Genomic DNA, 12,151 nt, shown 5'->3' on the forward strand with positions numbered 1-12,151 from the left:
ACCCTTTCAGTTTTTGAAATTTTGGTGAATATGACTGATACGAATAAGACAAATAAATTTATAAATAAATAAAACTCCAAGTATAACATTATGATATATAAAATTTAATGCAAGCATATTGGATTTGGTAGAAATAATGGTGACCAAATAAAATTCCCAATAGTATGAGTTATAAATGATCACATTTTATGCAGACAAAAACCAATAAATGGATCAACTCTTAGTTTAAAATTTTATTTTAAAAAATTATTAATAAAAATAACTTCAGTAAATTTAAAATGAAATGGCAAAATTGTGAATGGCTAGCTGTGAAAGAAAATTGGTCAACAGATTAAACTGACATAATGACATCTATCCAGCCAAAAATAATTTTATTTTCCCCAAAATATTTTCACCAAAAAAAAATCAATTTTTGTTATAACTATGATTAAAATATTTTACTTTTATGAATGAAAAGCAAAATGATCTTAGAATCAAAATCTAAAGTTAAATACCTATTTGCTAAAAACAGATCAAAATATTCTGTATCTATATTTAAAACATAATAAAGACCTTCTGATTTTTAAAAATAAAAATAAATTATTTTGATAGGACTTGGGATAGAACCAATTATTCACTATTAATTCATTTAATAAAAATTTGCTGAGGGACTTTTAATTGTCAACATGTGCTTAGTTATACGAAGCAAATTGCTGTGAATATGGATTTCAAAATCTGTAAAACTTATAGAGAATTGTATACTGTAAATACAGTAAAGCTTCTTAAATAAAACTTGGATATACTTTTACATGAATGCTTCTAAAAAGTGTACTAATATATTTACAAGACTTTATGGTTCACAACACATTTTCAAAAATTTTTTTCAATTGATCCTCCTAACAACCTATTTTTAGGTTAGAAAGCATGTGAACCAGAGAAGTGAAGCAATATGCTCAAGTTATATATTTGGATTCAATGTCAGGTCTTCTTACTCCAAGTTTAGGCTCTTCTCATTACTTGTTTTTGATTACTATATTGATATCCAACTACTTGTTATTATATTCCTTAATTTTATTTTTCTTGTATATTGATAAAAACTCACAGCTTATATAAGCAATTTTACAAAATTTTACAATTACCTTTGGGAAACTTAAACAGAAACAAAACAAAAATAAACATTTCCTTACTTTTCAGCAAATCAAATCTAATACCCATTTTACATTTAATAAAAAAGAGTGAAGTTTGTGTTTTCAAAAAGCAGCAAATTGAATTAAATTTTAAGAGAACTAAATATATTTTCTAGAACTACTGAGCCAGATGAAAACAAAGAACCCCTTCCACTACCCACAAGATTCTCATATGTTTTCAGACCACAAAAGATAATATGCTGAAAGATTTTTCCCTAATCACCACACACACACACACACACACACACACACACACACACACACACATCTTGTTCCCCTCCAGTATTCTATACTGGTTGTGTTTTGGGAGGTATCATTGACTATTTAACCTGTAACTTTCAGATATGAGAACTCACACTTGAACTGGATCATATGGTGAGGATAGCTTCAAGTAGGAGGTATAATTTGCTTGGAACTTTAAAAATGTATAAGTTTTAAACAAGGAGATATTAGAAAAGAGAGAATGAATTAAAGGAAACAAAGCATTACGGAAATCACGGGACATATCAGGGCAAGAGGAAGTAATCCAGTTTGACTCATGTATAAGTCAGACGAAATGCATTAATAAAGGAGAGAGACCATGGTGTGAAGATCCTTGAATGCAAACTCTCCACTCTATACCTAAAAACTTAACTATGCTTACACTCATTTTTACACCATTTCTTTCAGACTCCGAAAGAAAAAAAAGTAATACTCTCTCCATGTATGAACAAATGCTTCATCTATTTTTTGATCACATCTGACCATTTCCAGAATCCTGTTTTATTAGCTATTCCCTGTTTTTCTTATATTTTAGCCCTCTATTTGTCTACCAGCTTGTTTCTTCACAAATTATATTCATGCTCTAATCTCCTCCATTTAAAATAAACAAAGCAATCCATAAATATTCTTCCTCTATTCAGACTTTCTATGGAGCTACCATCCTGCTTTTGAAAGGAATCTTCTCACAGGAATAGTTCACCCCTTCTTTGCATCTCATGCCTCCTGTCCCACAGCAGGTAGGCTAACAGTGTTCTAGCAGAGGTCACCATCCAGGATACTAATTGCCAAATCCAATCGATTTGTCTGAGTTCTCTTCTCAGTTAATCACTCTGCAGAATTTGACACTAAACTATCCTATTCCTAAAAATTGTTCAGTTCTTGTGATACATGGCACTATTCTCCCCATTCCTTTTTTTTTTATTGCAACTATCACTTATTTAAAAAAAAGTATATATATATACACACACATATATATATATATATATGTATGTATGTATATATATATGGCTCCTTGGAAGGAACACTGGTAAACCAACTATATCATGCTTGCTTTGAATCTCTGCTTTCCTTCCCTGGGAGGGGTAGAGGGTTGCGCATCATTCAAACTACATTATTTAACATCAGACAAATCAACAACACTCCCAGCTCACCCCCTCCTCACCAGAGTCATAATCAGACACCACTTTACCCCTCTTGCCTCCAATCCAGTGTACTGCGCAGGTAAAGCTGCTGCCCTTTCTTTATCCACATTCTGGGCTCCACACTTTACAGTTAGCTTCATCATGCTGATAGGAGAACTGTTAACAGACTTCCTAAATCTGGCTGGTAGCGCTCAAAGCATCTTCAACATATATCCTTTGCACCGGTTGTAACACAGTGGGCTAGGAAACAACAGGCCCAACCCTGGGGCCAAGCATGTCCACGTTCTTCTCCCCTGGGTCGTGCCTCCAGCGTGGAGCTGAGGGAGGCATGGTGGCTTCAAAGGAGCATGGTGGGGTGGGGTGCGGTGGGGCGGGGCCTGGGCCACACCTGTCACCTGCATTTGTGGTCAGAGAAAAACCCCCTTGACCACAATCACTGCCGTTTGACTCTGGGAAAAAGCAACAAGGTTTCACATCTCAACAGTAAGTGAATCTCAGCTCTACAGCTCAAATTGACAGCATTAAAGTCTACTTTCTTCTTGAAGAAACAGTAAGCTACCAGCTGTTGGTGAGGGATTGGGGTAGGTAGGGCATATGAAGCAGCTGCGAAAAAAACCCAAATCAAACTTTTCATTACGCGGCTGGCCAAGCTCAGGGCCGTCCCACTGTCCCAGCGCAGAGCTGGAAGGCAAGTGACTCCCCGTCCCTGCCAGTGGGCCCCATGACAGGGCCTCAGCTGAGCCCAGCATGTCCCTGGCAGGTGAGTGAAGGGACACGTTACAATAGGAGGCCCAGCTCCTGTCGGTTCTCACCTGCCCCCACTTCCCTTTCCGCTGACGGGATGGCCAAGCCCGGGTCACCAAGTCTATCACGAGGCCCAGCTCCTCCAGAACATCATGAGCCTTTAGAACACAGTCAAATTGGATTCTACACATTCACTTAAACAGTAAATGTAAAATCTGGAAGAATGAAAAGGCTGACACAGTAGCACAACATGGTTTTGGTTTAACAGCAGCTTACAAATGAACAAAAAGGAAACCTCTCATGCAGACACGTCAGGTGGCATAAAACAATCGGCAATTTAATACCGTGGGAGTACCGTTAGCCATTCTCTCGCTCCCCACACGCGGGCCTGGCTGTGCCCCAAGGGCAGCATCGGCTCTAGGGTCACGGCTCCAAGGGCTCTAGGGTCACGGCTCCAAGCCTCTGGCCCCCGGGCAAAAGCCCTTTCTCACCATCCTCCAGCTGACCCCTCCTAAAGAAAAGCCCAGCTCTCAAGAGAATGACCAATGCAGGTGCCCTCGGTACAGCACTTAACTACCACTTTCACTCCCTCCCCAACCAGTTGGGATATAAGATGCCATCTGATTGGAATATGAAAATTAAAGCATTTCTCTAATAACACAGTACCACTGAGGAAATCTCCATAGATTTTCTAGTCCAAGTGCGTGTAAATATATAATAAACTATATGAGAGTATATAATACATATATAATTTCTATATATTTATATAAATTATATATATATATCTATATATAAATAAGATACTTTCTATCGCCGTGACCACGCCATCCCAAGCCTCAAGGCAGTGTACAGATCGTAGCAAAGCTGGGTAGCCTCTCCTCGCGGGGTGCACGGGGCTCACTTCATAAGCCACGCAGCTGTCCAGTCTGTCTTTTCATCAGTCCTCCTCTCTTCTCTTCGCTTCAGCTTGGTTTTATGCAAACAATGACTCTGATGGATTTGCACCTGTGCTAGTGCTTGGGAAAGGTCCATGCAGGAATGGGCACAGTCACATGATGAGTAAGATGGCATCATCCCAAAAAATAAACTAAAACAAAACAAAAATTTTAAAAAACAGGACTAGAAAACTCAATTTTTTGGACATATCTAAAAAAGGGGACAAGAACAGTAGTCATTTGTTCTCCCCATGGGGGACAGGAATGAAGAGGGAGGAGGGAAGGGGGAGTTGATTTCTTCTGTTCACAATAGAATGGTTACAGGGGATTCTTCAGAGTTTTTCAGGGAAGGGACCCAAATGTAGTGCCCAGACTGGTCCTCAATGATTTGTTTGGTTTTATTATAAATCTCTTCCAGTGAGTCACCCTGTACAATGGCTGTGAAGTATTCTCCAAACTCCTGCTCCAGATTCATGGCTTTGTCATAGATCTTATTTGCTTCTTCACACATCTGCCGTCAGTTCATTTCCATAAGCGCTCCAATGGACTTGGGCTTGATGAAAATGGCAATGGGATAAAGTTGTGACTGCTGCAGCCTCTTGATAGCATTGCCAGAAACATCTAAGATGCAGTGCTTGCCCCTCTCCCCAACTCCCTTCACTGACTAGATGCTGGTCCCATAGAGATTATCGTTGAATTGGCCTGCCTCAATGAACTTGTCCTGAATATCCTTCTCCATCTGTTCTCGGGAGACCACAAAGTGGTAGTCTTGCCCAACCACTTCATCATCACGCCGAGGCCAGGTAGTATGTTGTACACAAAATCCAAATTTATGTGGGAACTCCGAAATCAGGTCATCGTTGACTCTGTCCTTCATTGGGCCCAGGATGACAGGCCTTGCATAGTGAATTTCTTGCTGTGTCACTGGCTCATATGACAAAATAGCATCCTCCTGTCCTTTGGAACTGCTTTCACTGTCACTGGTGTTGGACGTCACTCCCTGTTCCTGTACGCTGCTCTCCTATACCATGTTTTCTTTGCTCTTGTAAAATGAAAACTTTTGAGAGAGGCGGAAACTCTTTTTACGTTTCGTGGTGTTTTTTTTTTTTTTTGACATCTTTATTGGAGTATAATTGCTTTACAATGGTATGTTAATTTCTGCTGTATAACAAAGTGAATCAGCTATACATATACATATGTTTCCATATCCCCTTCCTCTTGTGTCTTCCTCCCACCCTCCTCATCCCACCCCTCTAGGTGGTCACAAAGCACTGAGCTGACCTCCCTGTGCTATGCGGCTGCTTCCCACTAGCTATCCATTTTACATTTGGTAGTGTATATATGTCCATGCTACTCTCTCACTTCTTCCCAGCTTACCCTTCCCCCTCACTGTGTCCTCAAGTCCATTTTCTACATCTGCATCTTTATTCCTGTCCTGCCCCTAGGTTCTTCAGAACCATTTTTTTTTTTTTAGATTCCATATATGTGTGTTAGCATATGGTATTTGTTTTTCTCTTTCTGACTTACTTCACTCTGTAAGACAGTCTCTAGGTCCATTCACTCACTATAAATAACTCAATTTCATTTCTTTTTATGGCTGAGTAATATTCCATTGTATATATGTGCCACATCTTCTTTATCCATTCATCTGTCAATGGACACTTAGGTTGTTTCCATTTCCTGGCTATTGTAAATAGTGTTGCAATGAACATTGTGGTACATGACTCTATTTGAATTATGATTTTCTCAGGGTATATGCCCAGTAGTGGGATTGCTGGGTCGTATGGTAGTTCTATTTTTAGTTTTTTAAAGAACCTCCACACTGTTCTCCATAGTGGCTGATGGACCTGTTAGACACAATCATCCCCGTCCTGGCATGAAACTTCATGGTTTTCAGTTGAGCCATTTCTTTCTTTTCCACCCTCTTTTTACTGGGGATTACACTGATTTGCTCACTTTCTCCGTGTGGGGTCACCAGTCTCACTTGCCACCACTCATCATCAGAGGCGTTAATGACAGTAGAATGTCACCAAAGGAGAAGCTGAGGTCTTGGCTCGGCAGGCAGCGGTCCTGAGTCGGGTCATAATCAAACAAGGCCCTGACATACAAGGACCTCTTCTCACTCGTTTGCAGGGACCGACCCAGACCCAAAGCTCATGCTGCTGTTCATCATTTGCTCTTGCAAGTCATGTATCTTAGATTCAAAGCGACTGTATTCTGGCGCCGGGTGGGAGTCCAGGTCTAGTGCTGAGAAAGTGTCAGCTCAGGCTGGCCCCTCTGTCTCTCGCAGAAGACCAGGGACCCAAAGTGGGGCATGTGGGGGGAGGGGAGGAGGCAGGGGAGGGGGATGGGAGGAGGGGAAGGGAGGAGGAGGAGATGATTGAGGCGCACGAGGTGGGGTGTGGGGGAAGGAGCGGCGCCCGCCACCCTCCGCCTCTCTCCCCATTCTTATACTGCTTCCTGACCACTTTTTTTTAGTCCCATTTGCTGTCCCCTCCAGCTCCCCTTTCATGACTTACCATTAAGTGAATTGCAGTTACAAAAACAGAATATGTATTATGACCCATTTATGATATATTTGTATATATAGATATTTAGAGTATGAAAGTACGAGTTGTGTCTGTGTAAGCTAGATCTAAAAATATATATATATATATATATATACCAAAATGCTAGTAGGCAATGGAGATATTCTGGGTCAATTTCACATTAATCATTTCTATAGTTTTTTAATGCTTTTGCAATTATCATGTATAAATTTTAAAATTGGAGAGTCAATTAAAAATTCACCAATAATATTTACGTGCTGTTTAATTATACTTGTATGTTAATTATTCCCTCAAGCCCAAATTTTTTCCCCTGAATTACAGATCAGGGTGACCATAGTCACACTCAGCTCACTCCCCCATCTTTCTTCTGTGCCTCAACAGTACCCAAATCATACTTTTCTCTAGGTAGTACTTTGCTGCAGCTACATCTTCATTTTATTCTTTTTTTAAAATTTTATTTTATTTATTTTTTTACACAGCAGGTTCTTATTAGTTACCATTTTATACATATTAGTGTATATATGTCAATCCCAGTCTCCCAATTCATCACACCAGCCTCACCCCCACACCCACTATTTTCCCCCCTTGGTGTCCATATATTTGTTCTCTACATCTGTGTCTCTATTTCTGCCCTACAAACCGGTTAATCTGTATCATTTTTCTAGTTCCACATCTATGCATTAATATACAATATTTGTTTTTCTTTCTGACTTACTTCACTCTGTATGACAGTCTCTAGATCCATCCACATCTCTACAAATGACCCAATTTCGTTCTTTTTTATGGCTGAGCAATATTCCATTGAATATATGTACCACAACTTCTTTATCTATTTGTCTGTCAATGGGCATTTAGGTTGTTTCCATGACCTGGCTATTGTAAATAGTGCTGCAATGAACATTAGGGTGCATGTGTCTTTTTGAATTATGGTTTTCTCTGGGTATATGCCCAGTAGTGGGATTGCTGGGTCATATGGTAATTCTATTTTTGTTTTTTAAGGAAACTCCATACTGTTCTCCATAGTGGCTGTATCAATTTACATTCCCACCAACAGTGCAAGAGGGTTCTCTTTTCTCTACACCTTCTCCAGCATTTGTTGTTTGTAGATTTTCTGATGATGCCCATTCTAACTGGTGTGAGGTGATACCTCATTGTAGTTTTGATCTGCATTTCTCTAATAATTAGTGATGTTGAGCAGCATTTCATGTGCTTCTTGGCCATCTGTATGTCTTCTTTGGAGAAATGTCTATTTAGGTCTTCTTCCCATTTTTTGATTGGGTTGTTTGTTTTTTTTAATATTGAGCTGCATGAGTTGTTTATATATTTTGGAGATTAGTGCTTTGTTCATTGATTCGTTAGCAAATATTTTCTCCCATTCTGAGGGTTGGTTTTTCGTCTTGTTTATAGTTTCCTTTGCTGTGCAAAAGCTTTTAAGTTTCATTAGGTTCCATTTGTTTATTTTTGTTTTTATTTCCATTACCCTAGAAGGTGGATCAAAAAAGATCTTGCTATGATTTATATCAAAGAGTGTTCTTCCTATGTTTTCCTCTAAGAGTTTTATAGTCTCCAGTCTTACATTTAGGTCTCTAATATTGAGTTTATTTTTGTGTATGGTGTTAGGGAGTGTTCTAATTTCATTCTTTTACATGTAGCTGTCCAGTTTTCCCAGCACCACTTATTGAAGAGGCTGTCTTTTCTCCATTGTATATTCTTGCCTCCTTTATCAAAAATAAGATGACCATAGGTGCGTGGGTTTATCTTTGGGCTTTCTAGTCTGTTCCACTGATCTATATTTCTGTTTTTGTGCCAGTACCATACTGTCTTGATTATTGTGACTTAGTAGTATAGTCTGAAGTCAGGGAGTCTGATTCCTCTAGCTCCGTTTTTTTTTCCCTTAAGACTGCTTTGGTTATTCGGGGTCTTTTTTGTCTCCATACAAATTTTAAGATTTTTTGTTCTACCTCTGTAAAAAATGCCATTGGTAATTTGATAGGGATTGCATTGAATCTGTAAATTGCTTTATAGTCATTTTCACAATGTTGATTCTTCCAATCCAAGAACATGGTATATCTCTCCATCGGTTTGTATCATCTTTAATTACTTTCATCAGTGTCTTACAGTTTTCTGCATACAGGTCTTTTGTCTCCCTAGGTAGGTTTATTCCTAGGTATTTTATTCTTTTTGTTGCAATGGTAAATGGGAGTGTTTCCATAATTTCTCTTTCAGAATTTTCATCCTTAGTGTATAGGAATGCAAGAGATTTCTGTGCATTAATTTTGTATCCTGCAACTTTACCAAATTCATTGATTAGCTCTAGTAGTTTTCTGGTGGCAACTTTAGGATTCTCTATGTATAGTATCATGTCCTCTGCAAACAGTGACAGTTTTGCTTCTTTTCCAATTTGGATTCCTTTTATTTCTTTTTCTTCTCTGATTGCCGTGACTAGGACTTCCAAAACTATGTTGAATAATACTGGTGAGAGTGGACATCCTTGTCTTACTCCTGATCTTAGAGGAAATGCTTTCAGTTTTTCACCATTGAGAATGATGTTTGCTGTGGGTTTGTCGTATATGGACTTTATTATGTTGAGGTAGGTTCCCTCTATGCCCACTTTCTGGAGAGTTTTTATCATAAATGGGTGTTGAATTTTGTCAAAAGCTTTTTCTGCATCTATTGAGATGATCATATGGTTTTTCTTCTTCAATTTGTTAATATGGTGTATCACATTGATTGATTTGTGTATATTGAAGAATCCTTGCATCCCTGGGATAAATCCCACTTGATCATGGTGTATGATCCTTTTAATGTGTTGTTTTATTCTGTTTGCTAGTATTTTGTTGAGGATTTTTGCATCTATATTCATCAGTGATATTGGCCTGTAATTTTTTTTTAGTATCTTTGTCTGGTTTTGGTATCAGGATGATCGTAGCCTCATAGAATGAGTTTGGGAGTGTTCCTTCCTCTGCAATTTTTTGGAAGAGTTTGAGAAGGACGGGTGTTAGCTCTTCTCTAAATGTTTGATAGAATTCATCTGTGAAGCCATCTGGTCCTGGACTTTTGTTTGCTGGAAGATTTTTAATCACAGTTTCAATTTCATTACTTGTGATTGGTCTGTTCATATTGTGTATTTCGTCCTGGTTCAGTTTTGGAAGGTTATACCTTTCTAAGAATTTGTCCATTTCTCCCAGGTTGTCCAATTTTTTGGCTAAAGTTGTTCGTAGTAATCTCTTAGGATGCTTTGTATTTCTGTGGTGTCTGCTGTAACTTCTCTGTTTTCATTTCTAATTTTATTGATTTGAGTTCTCTCCCTCTTTTCCTTGATGACTCTGGCTAATGGTTTATCAATTTTGTTTATCTTGTCAAAGAACCAGTTTTAGTTTTATTGATTTTTGCTATTGTTTTCTTTGTTTCTATTTCATTTATTTCTGCTCTGATCTTTATGATTTCTTTCGTTGTACTAACTTTGTGTTTTGTTTGTTCTTCTTTCTCTAGTTCCTTTAGTTTAAGTTTAGATTGTTTATTTGAGATTTTTCTTTTTTCTTGAGGTAGGCTTTTATTGCTATAAACTTCCCTCTTAGAACTGCTTTTGCTGCATCCCATAGGTTTTGCATTGTCGTATTTTCGTTGTTATTTGTCTTTGTCGTATTTTCGTTGTTATTTGTCTCTAGGTATTTTTTGATTTCCTCTTTGATTTCTCCAGTGATCTCTTGGTTATTTAGTAACGTATTGTTTAGCCTCCATGTGTTTGTGCTTTTTACGGTTTTTCCCTGTAATTGATTTCTAATCTCATAGCGTTGTGGTCAGAAAAGATGCTTGCTATGACTTCAATTTTCTTAAATTTACTGAGGCTTGATTTGTGTCCCAAGATGTGATCTATCCTGGAGAATGTTCCTTGTGCACTTGAGAAGAAAGTGTAATCTGCTGTTTTTAGATGGAATGTCCTATAAATATCAATTAAATCTATCTGGTCTATTGTGCCATTTAAAGCTTGTGTTTCCTTATTAATTTTCTGTTTGGATGATCTGTCCATTGTGTGTGTAAGTGAGGTGTTACAGTACCCCACTATTATTGTATTACTGTCTATTTCCTCTTTTATAGCTGTTAGCAGTTGCCTGATGTATTGAGGTGCTCCTATGTTGGGTGCATATATATTTATAATTGTTATATCTTCTTCTTGGATTGATCCCTTGATCATTATGTAGCGTCCTTCCTTGTCTCTTGTAACATTCTTTAAAGTCTATTTTATCTGATATGAGTATAGCTACTCCAGCTTTCTTTTGATTTCTATTTGCATGGAATATCTTTTTCCATCCCCTCACTTTCAGTCTGTATGTGTCCCTAGGTCTGAAGTGGGTCTCTTGTAAACAGCATATATATGGGTCCTGTTTTTGTATCCATTCAGCGAGCCTGTGTCTTTTGGTTGGAGCATTTAATCCATTCACGTTTAAGGTAATTATCGATATGTACGTTCCTATTACCATTTTCTTAATTGTTATGGGGTTTTTTTTGTAGGTCCTTTTCGTCTCTTGTGTTTCCCACTTAGAGAAGTTCCTTCAGCATTTGTTGTAGAGCTGGTTTGGTGGTGCTGAAATCTCTTAGCTTTTGCTTGTCTGTAAAGCTTTTCATTTCTCCATTGAATCTGAATGATATCCTTGCCGGGAAGAGTAATCTTGATTGTAGCTTCTTCCCTTTCATCACTTTAAATATATCATGCCACTCCCTTCTGGCTTGTAGAGTTTCTGCTGAGAAATCAGCTGTTAACCTTATGGGAGTTCCCTTGTATGTTATTTGTCATTTTTCCCTTGTTGCTTTCAATAGTTTTTCTTTGTCTTTAATTTTTGTCAATTTGATTACTATGTGTCTCGATGTGTTTCTCCTTGGGTTTATCCTGCCTGGGACTCTCTGCACTTCCTGGACTTGGGTGGCTATTTCCCTTCCCATAGGGAAGTTTTTGACTATAATCTCTTCAAATATTTTCTCGGGTCCTTTCTCTCTGTCTTCTCCTTCTGGGACCCCTATAATGCAAATGTTGTTGTGTTTAATGTTGTCCCAGAGGTCTCTTAGGCTGTCTTCATTTCTTTTCATTCTTTTTTCTTTATTCAGTTCTGTGGCAGAGAATTCTACCATTCTGTCTTCCAGGTCACTTATCCATTTTTCTGCCTCAGTTATTCTGCTACTGATTAATTCTAGTGTAGTTTTCATTTCAGTTATTGTATTGTTCATCTCTGTTCGTTTGTTCTTTAATTCTTCTAGGTGTTTGTTCTTTAATTCTTTTAGGTCTTTGTTAAATATTTCTTGCATCTTCTCAATCTTTGCCTCCATTCTTTTTCCAATGTCCCGTACCATCTTCACTA

The 12,151-nt window shown here is 38.1% G+C and overlaps 1 long non-coding RNA gene and 1 pseudogene across 1 annotated transcript in view; both read right to left on the reverse strand.

Moving 5' to 3' along the window:
• The window catches only part of LOC137771726 (uncharacterized), a 33,072-nt gene that overhangs the window by 12,623 nt on the left and 8,298 nt on the right, over window positions 1–12,151 (reverse strand). The window lies entirely within an intron of this gene.
• LOC137771317 (disks large homolog 3-like) lies at window positions 2,810–6,460 on the reverse strand (annotated as a pseudogene).

Source organism: Eschrichtius robustus, chromosome 11 (genome assembly GCF_028021215.1).
Source record: "Eschrichtius robustus isolate mEscRob2 chromosome 11, mEscRob2.pri, whole genome shotgun sequence".
In the NCBI taxonomy this organism is placed as follows: Eukaryota; Metazoa; Chordata; class Mammalia; order Artiodactyla; family Eschrichtiidae; genus Eschrichtius; species Eschrichtius robustus.